The sequence below is a fragment of the Oncorhynchus tshawytscha genome, linkage group LG05 (genome assembly GCF_018296145.1).
Source record: "Oncorhynchus tshawytscha isolate Ot180627B linkage group LG05, Otsh_v2.0, whole genome shotgun sequence".
Lineage (NCBI taxonomy): Eukaryota > Metazoa > Chordata > Actinopteri > Salmoniformes > Salmonidae > Oncorhynchus > Oncorhynchus tshawytscha.
Window position 1 is genome coordinate 8,531,453 of NC_056433.1, and position 17,800 is coordinate 8,549,252.

Consider the following 17,800-nt stretch of genomic DNA (forward strand, 5'->3'; position numbering starts at 1 on the left):
TGATCTTTTTGGCCTTCCTGTGACATCAGGTGATGTAGGTGTCCTGGAGGGCAGGTAGTTTGCCCCCGGTGATGCATTGTGCAGACCTCACTACCCACTGGAGAGCCTTACGGTTGTGGGCGGAGCAGTTGCCGTACCAGGCGGTGATACAGCCCGCCAGGATGCTCTCGATTGTGCATCTATAAAAGTTAGTGAGTGTTTTTGGTGACAAGCCAAATTTCTGTTGCGCCTTCTTCACCACGCTGTCTGTGTGGGTGGACCATTTCAGTTTGTCCTCCCCCTCTAGGTCAGGGCCCAGGTCTGACAGAATCTGTGCAGAAGATCTAGGTGCTGCTGTAGGCCCTCCTTGGTTGGGGCACCAGATCATCAGCAAACAGTAGACATTTGACTTCAGACTCTAGTAGGGTGAGGCCGGGTACTGCAGACTTTTCCAGTGCCCTCACCAATTTGTTGATATTTTTGTTGAAGAGGGTGGGGCTTAAGCTGCATCCCTGTCTCAGGAAAGAAATGTGTATGTTTTTTGCCAATTTTGACCACACACTTTTTGTTTGTGTACATAGATTTGTCATATATTTTCCCCCCAACACTACTTTCCAACCATTTTGTATAGAAGATCCTCATGCCAAATTGAGTCGAAAGCTTTTTTGAAATCCCCAAAGCATGAGAAGACTTTGCCTTTGTTTTGATTTGTATGTTTGTCAATTAGGGTGTGCAGGGTGAATACATGGTCTGTCGTATGGTAATTTGGTAAAAAGCCAATTTGACATTTGCTCAGTACATTGTTTTCATTGAGGAAATGTATGAGTCTGCTGTTAATAATAATGCAGAGGATTTTCCCAAGGTTGCTGTTGATGCATATCCCACAGTAGTTGGGGTTGAATTTGTCTCCACTTTTGTGGATTGGGATGATCAGTCCTTGGTTCCAAATATTGGGGAAGATGCCAGAGCTGAGGATGATATTCAAGAGTTTAACTATAGCCAATTGGAATTTGTGGTCTGTATATTTGTTACGCACGCCTCTATGAAGAGGGAACGCAACACCCTGCTACAACTAAACTCTGTGAAGCGAAAAAGGTATGGACTGTAGGTGCAAGTAAGAATGACAACAGGCAGAATGTGGTACCGTTTACAAGGACTTTATTCCTTTACACGGTAATATGGGGAAAAGGGTCTGGACGGAACCAAAGCAAAGAAAGTAAATCTCAAAGCCCCCCCCCTCTCCTATCTCACCTGCCTACCCACTACTTACCTAATTTAGCACCACCTGGTGCCCTAACCAAAATACAAGGGGTGGTCCGCCCAGGTCTTACCTAGTGTGTCTAGACAGCGAATATGCTACGGGTAAATGTATGCCCGCGGGCCTCTTGCCTAAGCACTCCCTAGGTGCCTTCCCCTTCCCCCCTGGGAACAAATGAAACAGAATATTAAACAATTTCAAACAAACTAAGAAACAAAAGGATGTCAAATAAGCTCTATCTGAGCAACAAACTCACAGAACATACCACTTTCCAGCAAAATCAACCTCTATCACAATCAATCTCAGCAAAATCAACCTCTATCACAATCAATCTCAGCAAAATCAACCTCTATCACAATCAATCTCAGCAAAATCAACCTCTATCACAATCAATCTCAGCAATCCCTGCCTCCAGCAAAATCTCTACCTCCAAAAAGATCTCCATCCTGAACAGAACACTGGCTTTTATATAGCTTCAGAAGGAATGGGTAATTGGAGACAGCTGTGTCTTGACGAGGGGGCGGGGTCAGCTCTCCAATTAGCCCTGGAGTCGACCAATCAGCTGCTTGAGGGATTTCAGGAAGCCATTTCCTGAAATAAACACATGCAAATACACAATCTACAACACATAATCTGGGGAACGTAACAATATTTTATAATTTAATTAAGGATACCATCAACAACACAGGCCTTTTTGGGTTGGAGGGTTTGTATTTTGTCCTGTAGTTCATTCAAGGTAATTGGAGAATCCAGTGGGTTCTGGTAGTCTTTAATAGTTGATTCTAAAATCTGTATTTGATCATGTATAGGTTTTTGCTGTTTGTTCTTTGTTATAGAGACAGAAAGTTTGGAGAAGTGGTTTATCCATACAACTCCATTTTGGATAGATAGCTCTTTGTGTTGTTGTTTGTTTAGAGTTATATCCTTCCTGTTTGGCCCTGTCCGGGGGTGTCCTCGGAAGGGGCCACAGTGTCTCCTGACCCCTCCTGTCTCAGCCTCCAGTATTTATGCTGCAGTAGTTTATGTGTCAGGGGCTAGGGTCAGTTTGTTATATCTGGAGTACTTCTCCTGTCCTATCCGGTGTCCTGTGTGAATTTAAGTATGTCCTCTCTAATTCTCTCTTTATCTCTCTCGGAGGACCTGAGCCCTAGGACCATGCCCCAGGACTACCTGACATGACGACTCCTTGCTGTCCCCAGTCCACCTGGCCGTGCTGCTGCTCCAGTTTCAACTGTTCTGCCTGTGATTATTATTATTTGACCGTGCTGGTCATTTATGAACATTTGAACATCTTGGCCATGTTCTGTTATAATCTCCACCCGGCACAGCCAGAAGAGGACTGGCCACCCCACATAGCCAGGTTCCTCTCTAGGTTTCTTCCTAGGTTTTGGCCTTTCTAGGGAGTTTTTCCTAGCCACCGTGCTTCTACACCTGCATTGCTTGCTGTTTGGGGTTTTAGGCTGGGTTTCTGTACAGCACTTTGAGATATCAGCTGATGTACGAAGGGCTATATAAATACATTTGATTTGATTTGATTTAGTTGGATAGGTTTCTCAATTTCTTTATTAGGTTTTTGCATTCTTCATCAATCAATTGTTGTTAATTTTCTTAGGATGTCTGCTTGAAATTTTTAGATTTGATAGGGAAGTTGATATATTGTTTGGTTTTCTACTTCCAAATGTACAGCTTTATAGTGAAACCTTTTGTCCAGGAAAATGTCTCGAAGAGACTGAATTTGTTATTGCCAAATTGTTTTTTGGTAGATTTCCACACTACATTCCTTCCATCTATAGCATTTCTTAATATTATTCAGTTCATTTGGCTTTGTTGCCTCATGACTGAGTATTGCTCTGTTCCAGTAGACTATGATTTTGCTGTGATCTGATAGTGGCATCAGTGGGCTGCCTGTGAACGCTCTGAGAGACTCTGGGTTGAGGTCACCGATAAAGTAGTCTACAGAACTACTGCCAAGAGATATAGGTGTACCTACCATAGGAGTCCCCTCGAAGCCCACAGTACCATTGACTATGTACATACCCAGGATGTAACAGAGCTATAGGTGTACCTACCATAGGAGTCCCCTCGAAGCCTACCATTGACTATGTACATACCCAGCGTCCGACAAAGCTGCAGGAGTTCTGACCCATTTTTGTTGGTTATGTTGTCGTGGTTGTGTCTAGGGGGGAATATGGGGGAGGGAATGCTGTCACCTCCAGACAGGTGTTTGTCCCCCTGTGTGCTGAGGGTGTAGGATTCTTGTCCAGCTCTGGCATTTAGGTCGCCACAGATTAGTACATGTCCCTAGGCCTTTAAATGGTTGATCTCCCCCTCTAGGATGGAGAAGCTGTTATCGTTAAGGTATGGGGATTATATTGGGGGGATATAGATAGCACACATTTCTCGGTTGAGATCATTTCCATCTTAATTTCTAGCCAGATGTAAAATGTTCCTGTTTTGACTAATTTAATGGAGTGAGTTAGGTCTCCTCTATACCAAGTTAGCATACCCCCTGAGTCTCTTCCCTGTTTCACACCTGGTAGTTTGATGGATGGGCTACCAGCTCTCTGTAACCTAAAGGTTAACCAGTGGGTCTGTCTCCTCTATACCACCCACCTGGTAGTGTGGTGGATGGGACTACCAGCTCTCTGTACCCTAAAGGTTAACCAGTGGGTCTGTCTCCTCTATACCACCCACCTGGTAGTTTGGTGGATGGGACTACCAGCTCTCTGTAACCTAGAGGTCAACCAGTGGGTCTGTCTCCTCTATACCACCCACCTGGTAGTGTGGTGGATGGGACTACCAGCTCTCTGTAACCTATAGGGCAACCAGTGGGTCTGTCTCCTCTATACCACCCACCTGGTAGTTTGGTGGATGGGACTACCAGCTCTCTGTAACCTAGAGGTCAACCAGTGGGTCTGTCTCCTCTATACCACCCACCTGGTAGTGTGGTGGATGGGACTACCAGCTCTCTGTACCCTAAAGGTTAACCAGTGGGTCTGTCTCCTCTATACCACCCACCTGGTAGTTTGGTGGATGGGACTACCAGCTCTCTGTAACCTAGAGGTCAACCAGTGGGTCTGTCTCCTCTATACCACCCACCTGGTAGTGTGGTGGATGGGACTACCAGCTCTCTGTAACCTATAGGGCAACCAGTGGGTCTGTCTCCTCTATACCACCCACCTGGTAGTTTGGTGGATGGGACTACCAGCTCTCTGTAACCTAGAGGTCAACCAGTGGGTCTGTCTCCTCTATACCACCCACCTGGTAGTTTGGTGGATGGGACTACCAGCTCTCTGTAACCTAGAGGTCAACCAGTGGGTCTGTCTCCTCTATACCACCCACCTGGTAGTGTGGTGGATGGGACTACCAGCTCTCTGTAACCTATAGGGCAACCAGTGGGTCTGTCTCCTCTATACCACCCACCTGGTAGTTTGGTGGATGGGACTACCAGCTCTCTGTAACCTAGAGGTCAACCAGTGGGTCTGTCTCCTCTATACCACCCACCTGGTAGTTTGGTGGATGGGACTACCAGCTCTCTGTAACCTAGAGGTCAACCAGTGGGTCTGTCTCCTCTATACCACCCACCTGGTAGTGTGGTGGATGGGACTACCAGCTCTCTGTAACCTATAGGGCAACCAGTGGGTCTGTCTCCTCTATACCACCCACCTGGTAGTTTGGTGGATGGGACTACCAGCTCTCTGTAACCTAGAGGTCAACCAGTGGGTCTGTCTCCTCTATACCACCCACCTGGTAGTTTGGTGGATGGGACTACCAGCTCTCTGTAACCTAGAGGTCAACCAGTGGGTCTGTCTCCTCTATACCATTACCGTTTCTTGTAGGATGACAATGTCTGTATTTCTAATTTCTTTGATGAATTCTGGGTTCCTGCTCTTTAGGCCACAGGCAGATGACCTCAGTTTGTGTATATTCCAGATTGAGATAGTAGAAGCTTTGTGTTCCATAGTGTCCTGGTGTTGTTTCTGTGGTTGGTTTAGGCCCCGGACCATCACAGTGAGCAGAGCATGTTGAGCATCTCTCTCTCAATTACTCTCACTCATTTTAGTCTCTCAACCACACAATGAAGCAGTTTAGTTAAATTGTAGATAATCGTTTCAGCCGTCTTTCCCATACATTTCCAATAAGCAGCTCTTAGCCATTAATATTTAGCCACATTCTTGACACTAATCTAGACTTTGGCTGAATGAAGAATATGTTTGTTTTAACAATTGGCAGCCTGTCTAGTTTACAGTTCTGCCTCTCTCACTTCCAATTATGCACCCACCTGTGTGTGTGTGTGTGTGTGCATGCGAGGGTGTGCATGCATTCATGCGTGCCTGTGTTTGTATGCATAGGTATGTATGGAGGGACTGGAGGAATATAAAAAATAAGATATATTTTAACATATATAAGTAGAAGAAAAAGACTGCAGCTTCAAAACTGGCCTGTTTATCATTCAGCAGTGAGGGAGATCTGGCCTGTTTATCATTCAGCAGTGAGGGAGATCTGGCCTGTTTATCATTCAGCAGTGAGGGAGATCTGGCCTGTTTATCATTCAGCGGTGAGGGAGATCTGGCCTGTTTATCATTCAGCGGTGAGGGAGATCTGGCCTGTTTATCATTCAGCAGTGAGGGAGATCTGGCCTGTTTATCATTCAGCAGTGAGGGAGATCTGGCCTGTTTATCATTCAGCAGTGAGGGAGATCTGGCCTGTTTATCATTCAGCAGTGAGGGAGATCTGGCCTGTTTATCATTCAGCAGTGAGGGAGATCTGGCCTGTTTATCATTCAGCAGTGAGGGAGATCTGGCCTGTTTATCATTCAACAGTGAGGGAGATCTGGCCTGTTTATCATTCAGCAGTGAGAGAGATCTGGCCTGTTTATCATTCAGCAGTGAGAGAGATCTGGCCTGTTTATCATTCAGCAGTGAGGGAGATCTGGCCTGTTTATCATTCAGCAGTGAGGGAGATCTGGCCTGTTTATCATTCAGCAGTGAGAGAGATCTGGCCTGTTTATCATTCAGCAGTGAGGGAGATCTGGCCTGTTTATCATTCAGCAGTGAGGGAGATCTGGCCTGTTTATCATTCAGCAGTGAGGGAGATCTGGCCTGTTTATCATTCAGCAGGGAGGGAGATCTGGCCTGTTTATCATTCAGCAGTGAGGGAGATCTGGCCTGTTTATCATTCAGCAGTGAGGGAGATCTGGCATGTTTATCATTCAGCAGTGAGGGAGATCTGGCCTGTTTATCATTCAGCAGTGAGGGAGATATGGCCTGTTTATCATTCAGCGGTGAGGGAGATCTGGCCTGTTTATCATTCAGCAGTGAGGGAGATCTGGCCTGTTTATCATTCAGCAGTGAGGAGATATGGCCTGTTTATCATTCAGCAGTGAGGGAGATCTGGCCTGTTTATCATTCAGCAGTGAGGGAGATCTGGCCTGTTTATCATTCAGCAGTGAGGGAGATCTGGCCTGTTTATCATTCAGCAGGGAGGGAGATCTGGCCTGTTTATCATTCAGCAGTGAGGGAGATCTGGCCTGTTTATCATTCAGCAGGGAGGAGATCTGGCCTGTTTATCATTCAGCAGTGATGGAGATCTGGCCTGTTTATCATTCAGCAGTGATGGAGATCTGGCCTGTTTATCATTCAGCAGTGATGGAGATCTGGCCTGTTTATCATTCAGCAGTGAGGGAGATCTGGCCTGTTTATCATTCAGCAGTGAGGGAGATCTGGCCTGTTTATCATTCAGCAGTGACGGAGATCTGGCCTGTTTATCATTCAGCAGTGAGGGAGATCTGGCCTGTTTATCATTCAGCAGTGAGAGAGATCTGGCCTGTTTATCATTCAGCAGTGAGGGAGATCTGGCCTGTTTATCATTCAGCAGTGAGGGAGATCTGGCCTGTTTATCATTCAGCAGTGAGGGAGATCTGTCCTGTTTATCATTCAGCAGTGAGGGAGATCTGGCCTGTTTATCATTCAGCAGGGAGGGAGATCTGGCCTGTTTATCATTCAGCAGTGACGGAGATCTGGCCTGTTTATCATTCAGCGGTGAGGAGATCTGGCCTGTTTATCATTCAGCGGTGAGGGAGATCTGGCCTGTTTATCATTCAGCAGTGAGGGAGATCTGGCCTGTTTATCATTCAGCAGGGAGGGAGATCTGGCCTGTTTATCATTCAGCAGTGACGGAGATCTGGCCTGTTTATCATTCAGCAGTGAGGAGATCTGGCCTGTTTATCATTCAGCAGTGAGGGAGATCTGGCCTGTTTATCATTCAGCAGTGAGGGAGATCTGGCCTGTTTATCATTCAGCGGTGAGGGAGATCTGGCCTGTTTATCATTCAGCGGTGAGGGAGATCTGGCCTGTTTATCATTCAGCGGTGAGGAGATCTGGCCTGTTTATCATTCAGCAGTGAGGGAGATCTGGCCTGTTTATCATTCAGCGGTGAGGGAGATCTGGCCTGTTTATCATTCAGCGGTGAGGAGATCTGGCCTGTTTATCATTCAGCGGTGAGGGAGATCTGGCCTGTTTATCATTCAGCGGTGAGGGAGATCTGGCCTGTTTATCATTCAGCGGTGAGGGAGATCTGGCCTGTGAATCATTCAGCGGTGAGGGAGATCTGGCCTGTTTATCATTCAGCGGTGAGGGAGATCTGGCCTGTTTATCATTCAGCAGTGCACACCTCTCCTCCTCTCAGGGAGCTCTGGAGGGGAAGGAGAAGAGTGACTCACTCTGGAGTGAACGCACCGCGGAGAAGAGAAGAGGTGGGAGGATGACATCACTACAGTCATAACACTGAAGAGTTGCCTTAAAGCTGCTGCTGATCACAGACACACACACACACACACACACACACACACACACACACACACACACACACACACACACACACACACAGAGAGAGACAGACAGACAGACAGACAGAGAAACAGACACAGAGGGAAACAGACAAACACAGAGAGAGAGAGATAAAGACACACACACACAGAGAGAGAGAGAAACAGACACACACACACACACACAGAGCAAGAGAAACAGACAGAGAGAGAGAAACAGACACATGCACACACACAGACACACACACACATTCTCCCTCCCCATCTCCACCCACCACCAATGTCAAACTCCTCCTCCACATGCACACTGAGCCCTCCTCTCCTCCCTTCATCCTCCCTCTTCCCATAACAACACAGAACATCGCCCTCCTCTCCTCCCTTCATCCTCCCTCTTCCCATAACAACACAGAACATCGCCCTCCTCTCCTCCCTTCATCCTCCCTCTTCCCATAACAACACAGAACATCGCCCTCCTCTCCTCCCTTCATCCTCCCTCTTCCCATAACAACACAGAACATCACCCTCCTCCCTTCATCCTCCCTCCTCCCATAACAAGAACATTGTTTTCTTGATGTACTGTTATGAGGAAATGTTTCAGATGTTTTTTTTGGTTTGTCACCAGGCTAACTAGAGGAGGGTTAGGGGGAGGAGGGGGAGAGTGGTGGTCAGGCTAACTAGAGGAGGGTTAGGGGGAGGAGGGGGGAGAGTGGTGAGCACTTCCGGCGCCGAGAGAGATGGCCGCCTCGCTTCGCGTTCCTAGGAAACTATGCAGTTTTTTTGTTTTTCTACGTGTTATTTCTTACACTAGTACCCCAGGTCATCTTAGGTTTCTTTACATACAGCCGAGAAGAACTACTGAATATAAGATCAGCGTCAACTCACCATCAGTACGACCAAGAATATGTTTTTCGCGATGCGGATCCTGTGTTCTGCCTTACAACCAGTGTAACCGAGTGGATCACATGCAGCGACCAAAAAAAAAAACGACTCAGAAAAAGAGGGAAACGAAGCGGTCTTCTGGTCAGACTCCGGAGACGGGCACATCGTGCACCACTCCCTAGCATTCTTCTTGCCAATGTCCAGTCTCTTGACAACAAGGTTGATGAAATCCGAGCAAGGGTAGCATTCCAGAGGGACATCAGAGACTGTAACGTTCTTTGCTTCACGGAAACATGGCTAACTGGAGAGACGCAATCCGAAGCGGTGCAGCCAGCGGGTTTCTCCACGCATCGCGCCGACAGAAACAAACAACTTTCTGGTAAGAAGACGGGCGGGGCGTATGCCTTATGGCCAACGTGACATGGTGTGATGAAAGAAACATACAGGAACTCAAATCCTTCTGTTCACCTGATTTAGAATTCCTCACAATCAAATGTAGACCGCATTATCTACCAAGAGAATTCTCTTCGATTATAATCACAGCCGTATATATCCCCCAAGCAGACACATCGATGGCTCTGAACGAACTTTATTTAACTCTCTGCAAACTGGAAACGATTTATCCGGAGGCTGCATTCATTGTAGCTGGGGATTTTAACAAGGCTAATCTGAAAACAAGACTCCCTAAATTTTATCAGCATATCGATTGCGCAACCAGGGGTGGAAAGACCCTGGATCATTGTTACTCTAACTTCCGCGACGCATATAAGGCCCTGCCCCGCCCCCTTTCGGAAAAGCTGACCACGACTCCATTTTGTTGATCCCTGCCTACAGACAGAAACTAAAACAAGAAGCTCCCACGCTGAGGTCTGTCCAACGCTGGTCCGACCAAGCTGACTCCACACTCCAAGACTGCTTCCATCACGTGGACTGGGAGATGTTTCGTATTGCGTCAGACAACAACATTGACGAATACGCTGATACGGTGTGCGAGTTCATTAGAACGTGCGTTGAAGATGTCGTTCCCATAGCAACGATTAAAACATTCCCTAACCAGAAACCGTGGATTGATGGCAGCATTCGTGTGTGAAACTGAAGGCACGAACCACTGCTTTTAATCAGGGCAAGGTGTCTGGTAACATGACGAATACAAACAGTGCAGCTATTCCCTCCGCAAGGCTATCAAACAAGCTAAGCGCCAGTACAGAGACAAAGTAGAATCTCAATTCAACGGCTCAGACACAAGAGGTATGTGGCAGGGTCTACAGTCAATCACGGACTACAGGAAGAAACCCAGCCCAGTCACGGACCAGGATGTCTTGCTCCCAGGCAGACTAAATAACTTTTGCCCGCTTTGAGGACAATACAGTGCCACTGACACGGCCTGCAACGGAAACATGCGGTCTCTCCTTCACTGCAGCCGAAGTGAGTAAGACATTTAAACGTGTTAACCCTCGCAAGGCTGCAGGCCCAGACGGCATCCCCAGCCGCGCCCTCAGAGCATGCGCAGACCAGCTGGCCGGTGTGTTTACGGACATATTCAATCAATCCCTATACCAGTCTGCTGTTCCCACATGCTTCAAGAGGGCCACCATTGTTCCTGTTCCCAAGAAAGCTAAGGTAACTGAGCTAAACGACTACCGCCCGTAGCACTCACATCCGTCATCATGAAGTGCTTTGAGAGACTAGTCAAGGACCATATCACCTCCACCCTACCTGACACCCTTGACCCACTCCAATTTGCTTACCGCCCAAATAGGTCCACAGACGATGCAATCTCAACCACACTGCACACTGCCCTAACCCATCTGGACAAGAGGAATACCTATGTGAGAATGCTGTTCATCGACTACAGCTCGGCATTCAACACCATAGTACCCTCCAAGCTCGTCATCAAGCTCGAGACCCTGGGTCTCGACCCCGCCCTGTGCAACTGGGTACTGGACTTCCTGACGGGCCGCCCCCAGGTGGTGAGGGTAGGCAACAACATCTCCTCCCCGCTGATCCTCAACACTGGGGCCCCACAAGGGTGCGTTCTGAGCCCTCTCCTGTACTCCCTGTTCACCCACGACTGCGTGGCCATGCACGCCTCCAACTCAATCATCAAGTTTGCGGACGACACAACAGTGGTAGGCTTGATTACCAACAACGACGAGACGGCCTACAGGGAGGAGGTGAGGGCCCTCGGAGTGTGGTGTCAGGAAAATAACCTCACACTCAACGTCAACAAAACTAAGGAGATGATTGTGGACTTCAGGAAACAGCAGAGGGAACACCCCCATCCACATCGATGGAACAGTAGTGGAGAGGGTAGCAAGTTTTAAGTTCCTCGGCATACACATCACAGACAAACTGAATTGGTCCACTCACACAGACAGCATCGTGAGGAAGGCGCAGCAGCGCCTCTTCAACCTCAGGAGGCTGAAGAAATTCGGCTTGTCACCAAAAGCACTCACAAACTTCTACAGATGCACAATCGAGAGCATCCTGGTGGGCTGTATCACCGCCTGGTATGGCAACTGCACCGCCCTCAACCGTAAGGCTCTCCAGAGGGTAGTGAGGTCTGCACAACGCATCACCGGGGGCAAACTACCTGCCCTCCAGGACACCTACACCACCCGATGCTACAGGAAGGCCATAAAGATCATCAAGGACATCAACCACCCGAGCCACTGCCTGTTCACCCCGCTGCCATCCAGAAGGCGAGGTCAGTACAGGTGCATCAAAGCTGGGACCGAGAGACTGAAAAACAGCTTCTATCTCAAGGCCATCAGACTGTTAAACAGCCACCACTAACATTGAGTGGCTACTGCCAACACACTGTCAATGACACTGACTCTACTCCAGCCACTTTAATCATGGGAATTGATGGGAAATGATGTAAATATATCACTAGCCACTTTAAACAATGCTACCTTATATAATGTTACTTACCCTACATTGTTCATCTCATATGCATACATTGATACTGTACTCTATATCATCGACTGCATCCTTATGTAATACATGTATCACTAGCCACTTTAACTATGCCACTTGGTTTACATACTTATCTCATATGTATATACTGTACTCGATATCATCTACTGTATCTTGCCTATGCTGCTCTGTACCATCACTCATTCATATATCCTTATGTACATATTCTTTATCCCCTTACACTGTGTATGACAGTATTATTATTATTATTTTTTTTTTTTTGGAATTGTTAGTTAGATTACTTGCTCGTTATTACTGCATTGTCGGAACTAGAAGCACAAGCATTTCGCTACACTCGCATTAACATCTGCTAACCATGTGTATGTGACAAATAAAATTTGATTTGATTTGATTTGGTGTTCAGGCTAACTAGAGGAGGGTTAGGGGAGGAGGGGGAGAGTGGTGGTCAGGCTAACTAGAGGAGGGTTAGGGGGAGGAGGGGGAGAGTGGTGGTCAGGCTAACTAGAGGAGGGTTAGGGGGAGGAGGGGGAGAGTGGTGTTCAGGCTAACTAGAGGAGGGGGGAGAGTGGTGGTCAGGCTAACTAGAAGAGGGTTAGGGGGAGGGGGAGAGTGGTGTTCAGGTTAACTAGAGGAGGGGGAGAGTGGTGGTCAGGTTAACTAGAGGAGGGTTAGGGGGAGGAGGGGGAGAGTGGTGGTCAGGCCAACTAGAGGAGGGTTAGGGGAGGAGGGGGAGAGTGGTGGTCAGGCTAACTAGAGGAGGGTTAGGGGGAGGAGGGGAGAGTGGTGGTCAGGCTAACTAGAGGAGGGTTAGGGGAGGAGGGGGAGAGTGGTGGTCAGGCTAACTAGAGGAGGGTTAGGGGGAGGAGGGGAGAGTGGTGGTCAGGCTAACTAGAGGAGGGGGAGAGTGGTGGTCAGGCTAACTAGAGGAGGGTTAGGGAGGAGGGGAGAGTGGTGGTCAGGCTAACTAGAGGAGGGTTAGGGGGAGGAGGGGGAGAGTGGTGGTCAGGCTAACTAGAAGAGGGTTAGGGGGAGGAGGGGGAGAGTGGTTGTCAGGCTAACTAGAGGAGGGGGGAGAGTGGTGGTCAGGCTAACTAGAGGAGGGTTAGGGGGAGGGGGAGAGTGGTGGTCAGGCTAACTAGAGGAGGGTTAGGGGAGAGTGGTGGTCAGGCTAACTAGAAGAGGGTTAGGGGAGGGGGAGAGTGGTGGTCAGGCTAACTAGAAGAGGGTTAGGGGAGGGGGAGAGTGGTGGTCAGGCTAACTAGAGGAGGGGGAGAGTGGTGGCCAGGCTAACTAGAGGAGGGGGAGAGTGGTGGTCAGGCTAACTAGAGGAGGGGGGAGAGTGGAGGCCAATGGGTGGCTAGGACACGGTCACACTCTGACAAGAGTTTTGGGATGGGGGCTAAGGTGTAGAAATGGAGGAGCGGAGGGGATTTCAAACTGTGGCCCTGTGCTGTGACAACGACAGTGTGTGTGTGTGTGTGTTTGGTCTGAGTGCGTGTGTGTGTGAGCTGTCTTCCCTAAAGGCACAGCTTGGTCCCAGCTCCCGGCCCTGGGATGCCATGATAGCACAGAGGGACGAGGGGAGTGTGATTAATCTGTAGCCCCCCCCCCACCACACACACACACTTTCACAAATACACTCTATCACAAACACACACACTCTCTCTCTCACACACACACTCCATCCTACTGTTCCTAAATGCGATTGAATGGAGCCTGATGAAAGGCAGTTGGATTAGTTCTAGAAGCATCTGTGAGATGGTGTAGGTTAAGATGCAGACAGTGTTTCTTTCATAACATCCAAACTGTATCCCAAATGGCACCATGTTCCCTATATTTTGCATTACTTTTGACCAGGGGCCAACAGGGAATGGGGTGCCATTTGGGACAGCCCCAATCCCATGTATCTTCCTCTAATCTCTATAAATAACCACTAGGGCCTCTGGACATCGAAGCCACCTAATCAGGGACTGATTTAGACCTGGTACACCAGGTGGGTGATTCCCCTCTAATCAGGGACTGATTTAGACCTGGGACATCAGGTGGGGGATTCCCCTCTAATCGCGGACTGATTTAGACCTGGGACATCAGGTGGGTGCAATTTTAATGATCAGGTAGAACAGAGAACCAGCAGGTAGGGTCAGAGTTGAATACCCCTGCACTAGAGGATGAGGATCCTCTCTCTCTCAAGCATCTATGTTTCCCTCTGTCTTCACACTAAGCAGAATTGGACCTACTTGAGATAGCTATAGATACTTGAGGTAGCTACTCTCCTCATGGCACCAACTGTGTGTGTTTGTGTGTTTGAAAGGGGGAGTGGTGTGTGTTTCCGAGTGAGAGCGAGAGAGATGCATGGGGAAGAGGGATATTTCAGGTCGGGGAGGGTCTTCTCTATCTCACAGAACTGCTATAGCAGCCCACCCTCTCATTCTCTCACCCAGAGGCGGCAGCTCAGGGTTCTGTGTGATGTGCTCTGATCACTGCTTTCTCTGACACGCCACGCCACGGATTAGACTAGTGGACTAGTTCCCACCAAATTATAGAGAGCACGGTCTCTCCATCTGTGTGTGTGTCTGCCAGAGAGAGAGAGATGAATAAAGAGTGAGGAGAGAGTGAAGAGAGCAAGTGAAGAGAGAGAGAGTGAGAGAGAGAGAGAGAGAGGAGAGAGAGAAAGAGAGAGAGGAGAAAGAGAGAGAGAAGAGAGAGGAGAGAAAGAGAGAGAGTGAAGAGAGAGATGAATAAAGAGTGAGAAGAGAGAGAGTGAAGAGTGAGAGAGAGAGGATACATCCCAATAATATCTCCTTTCTTCTGAAGTGTGTACTCATTCACTACTTCCCCACAAATCTAAAAGCATTGCATTGCATTGCTGGTTGCATATTTCTTAGACCATTTATTTCCTTTGAAAGCAATGATGGGATTGACCAGGTGCACACGTTGTAGAGGAGGAGAGACGATGGAGACGTAACCAGAGAGAGTGGGTGTCACACAGATACAGAGATATATCCCAAAGCTGCCATTTCAGTCAGGTAGACTTCACAGCGATACCTCTGACACATCATCATTATGCAGATTCACGTGTTAGTCATTTAGCAGACGCTCTAATCCAGAGTGATTTACAGGAGTTGACTGCATGCATTTTTCACATATTTGTTCGTCGTGGGAAAAAAACGAACCCGTAAGTAACCCTGGCATTGTAAGCGCCATGCTCTACCCACTGAGCCTCACGGGACACCATAGGCTGCCAGTCTCCCTCGCTGTCACCTCGGACTGAGGAATCGTTGCTTGTGTTTCGTCGTGATCCTCAGTCTTGCCAGGATTAAATGAAAACAGATTTGGAGTTGAAGGAAAAGATCCTTCTAGAACTACATGTACTTGTAAACACAAAACAGCCACAACATTCATCCGGATACAATTGTTTAAACTTTCAGGTTCTTCCAAGTTCTTTTCCTGGGATGTATGGATGCAACGAGATCATGTGAGGTAAAACATGAGTTATCCAACTATTCCACCTACTGGTAAAAAGAGAAGAAGAAGAAGCAAAATCCGTTATATTCCAGACTACTTTCTGAGACACAGGAGCTGATGTCCTACTGGTCTTTCCATTTTACACCCAGGTCTAAATTAGTCCCTGAAACAGGCATCAATAAAAACAACAAAAAAGTCATTCATGAAAGCCATTGGGCGCTGTTTGCCTGGAATTCAATCTAATTCATGCTTTATTGATTCCTATTGGTCCATGATATAGGGGTGGCCAATCGTACCCTTTTTTTTTCTCTATTTCATCAAGTTACCACACAGCATGATGAGTCATACATCTGCCAGTATTTATTCAATAAACATCTGAAAGTATTACAGCGTTCGTCGTTATGTATTTCCACCAAATGTAATTCAAGTAGTCATGATCAAACAGCACAGATATACATTTCATCATCACAGATCATAGTCCTGTATTTCACCATTAGAGATCATAGTCCTGTATTTCACCATTAGAGATCATAGTCCTGTATTTCACCATTAGAGATCATAGTCCTGTATTTCACCATTAGAGATTATAGTCCTGTAATTCACCTGTATCTAGAGATCATTGTCCTGTATTTCACCATTAGAGATCATAGTCCTGTATTTCACCATTAGAGATCATAGTCCTGTATTTCACCATTAGAGATCATAGTCCTGTATTTCACCATTAGAGATCATAGTCCTGTATTTCATCCTTAGAGATCATAGTCCTGTATTTCACCATTAGAGATCATAGTCCTGTATTTCATCCATAGACATCATAGTCCTGTATTTCACCATTAGAGATCATAGTCCTGTATCAGAGATCATAGTCCTGTATTTCATCCTTAGAGATCATTGTCCTGTATCAGAGATCATAGTCCTGTATTTCAGCTGTATCTAGAGATCATAGTCCTGTATTTCACCATTAGAGATCATAGTCCTGTATTTCACCATTAGAGATCATAGTCCTGTATCAGAGATCATAGTCCTGTATTTCACCTGTATCAGAGATCATAGTCCTGTATTTCACCATTAGAGATCATAGTCCTGTATTTCACCATTATAGATCATAGTCCTGTATTTCACCATTAGAGATCATAGTCCTGTATTTCACCATTAGAGATCATAGTCCTGTATCAGAGATCATAGTCCTGTATTTCACCTGTATTAGAGATCATAGTCCTGTATTTCACCATTATAGATCATAGTCCTGTATTTCACCATTAGAGATCATAGTCCTGTATTTCACCATTAGAGATCATAGTCCTGTATCAGAGATCATAGTCCTGTATTTCACCATTAGAGATCATAGTCCTGTATTTCACCATTAGAGATCATAGTCCTGTATCAGAGATCATAGTCCTGTATTTCAGCTGTATCTAGAGATCATATGCCTGTATTTCACCATTATAGATCATAGTCCTGTATTTCACCATTAGAGATCATAGTCCTGTATTTCACCATTAGAGATCATAGTCCTGTAATTCACCTGTATCTAGAGATCATTGTCCTGTATTTCATTCAAAACAACATACCTTATTATCACTTGCACACAAACAGTAGTTTTTGACAGTAGCGGTAGTAACATTGAGTCAGTAGCTGCAGACAGTAGAGGTCAGTCCTATGATCAGTTCCTATAGCCAATCGGGTCAAAAGGCTAAACGAGGGATATAGGGGTGTCGTGAACAGTTAAATAATTAACTTCATTGAAGTTGCAAGACAGAAAAGGATGAGGACGGACGTTGGACACATGACACATCTCTTGCTGGTCCTTTGCTAGTCTGGATGATACGTTTCTAAGTTTCCATTCGATGGGCTACCCCCGGAAACAGCAGCTATCTAGTGGATAATATGGCGTAAATCTGAAGCAAACTAAATATGTCATCATAGATAGAATCACAGATGGAATATTTCTAGAGCATCGCAATTAAAAGTCAAGGTTTAAACTAACATTAAACTAACGTACATTATCATGGAAAGTTGTATTGAGAAACACAATTTGTAAAGCTAAAACTAAACGGAACATTGTCTGCACTACAAACGACACCCTATCCCCTATAGTGCAGTAGGTCTGAGCAGAGCCAAGCAGTGAGACTCGCTACAGTAGAACAGTGTGTGTAATGTGTCGTGACCCCCTTCATCAACAGCTCTGCAGTGTATCGGCTTCATATAGCAACGCAGCATGTATCAGTAGCACCGTCTGGTGCCGAAATCTATGAACTACAATGAAAAATACCATGAAAAACCACTATGCTTTCTATATACACTAGATGACTAATAAAGGGGCACTGTTTTGAAGCCACCGTGCCTCCATCTTGGTACTCCCCCACCAGTGTAAAAAAAATACCTAGGAAGATATAGAAATGCATTTATAAATGTCTATATTTGTTTTTGCCACATTTATTCTATTACAGACA

At 46.6% G+C, this 17,800-nt stretch overlaps 1 long non-coding RNA gene across 1 annotated transcript; it reads right to left on the minus strand.

The window, feature by feature from the left end:
• Positions 1 to 15,685: 15,685 nt before the first annotated feature.
• Positions 15,686 to 17,745, minus strand: LOC121846476. The gene is made up of 2 exons (XR_006083341.1): positions 16,383 to 17,745; positions 15,686 to 16,323 (listed from the first exon to the last, which is right to left on the minus strand). It is a non-coding gene; the product is annotated as an uncharacterized LOC121846476 (long non-coding RNA).
• Between the last annotated feature and the right edge of the window lie 55 nt (positions 17,746 to 17,800).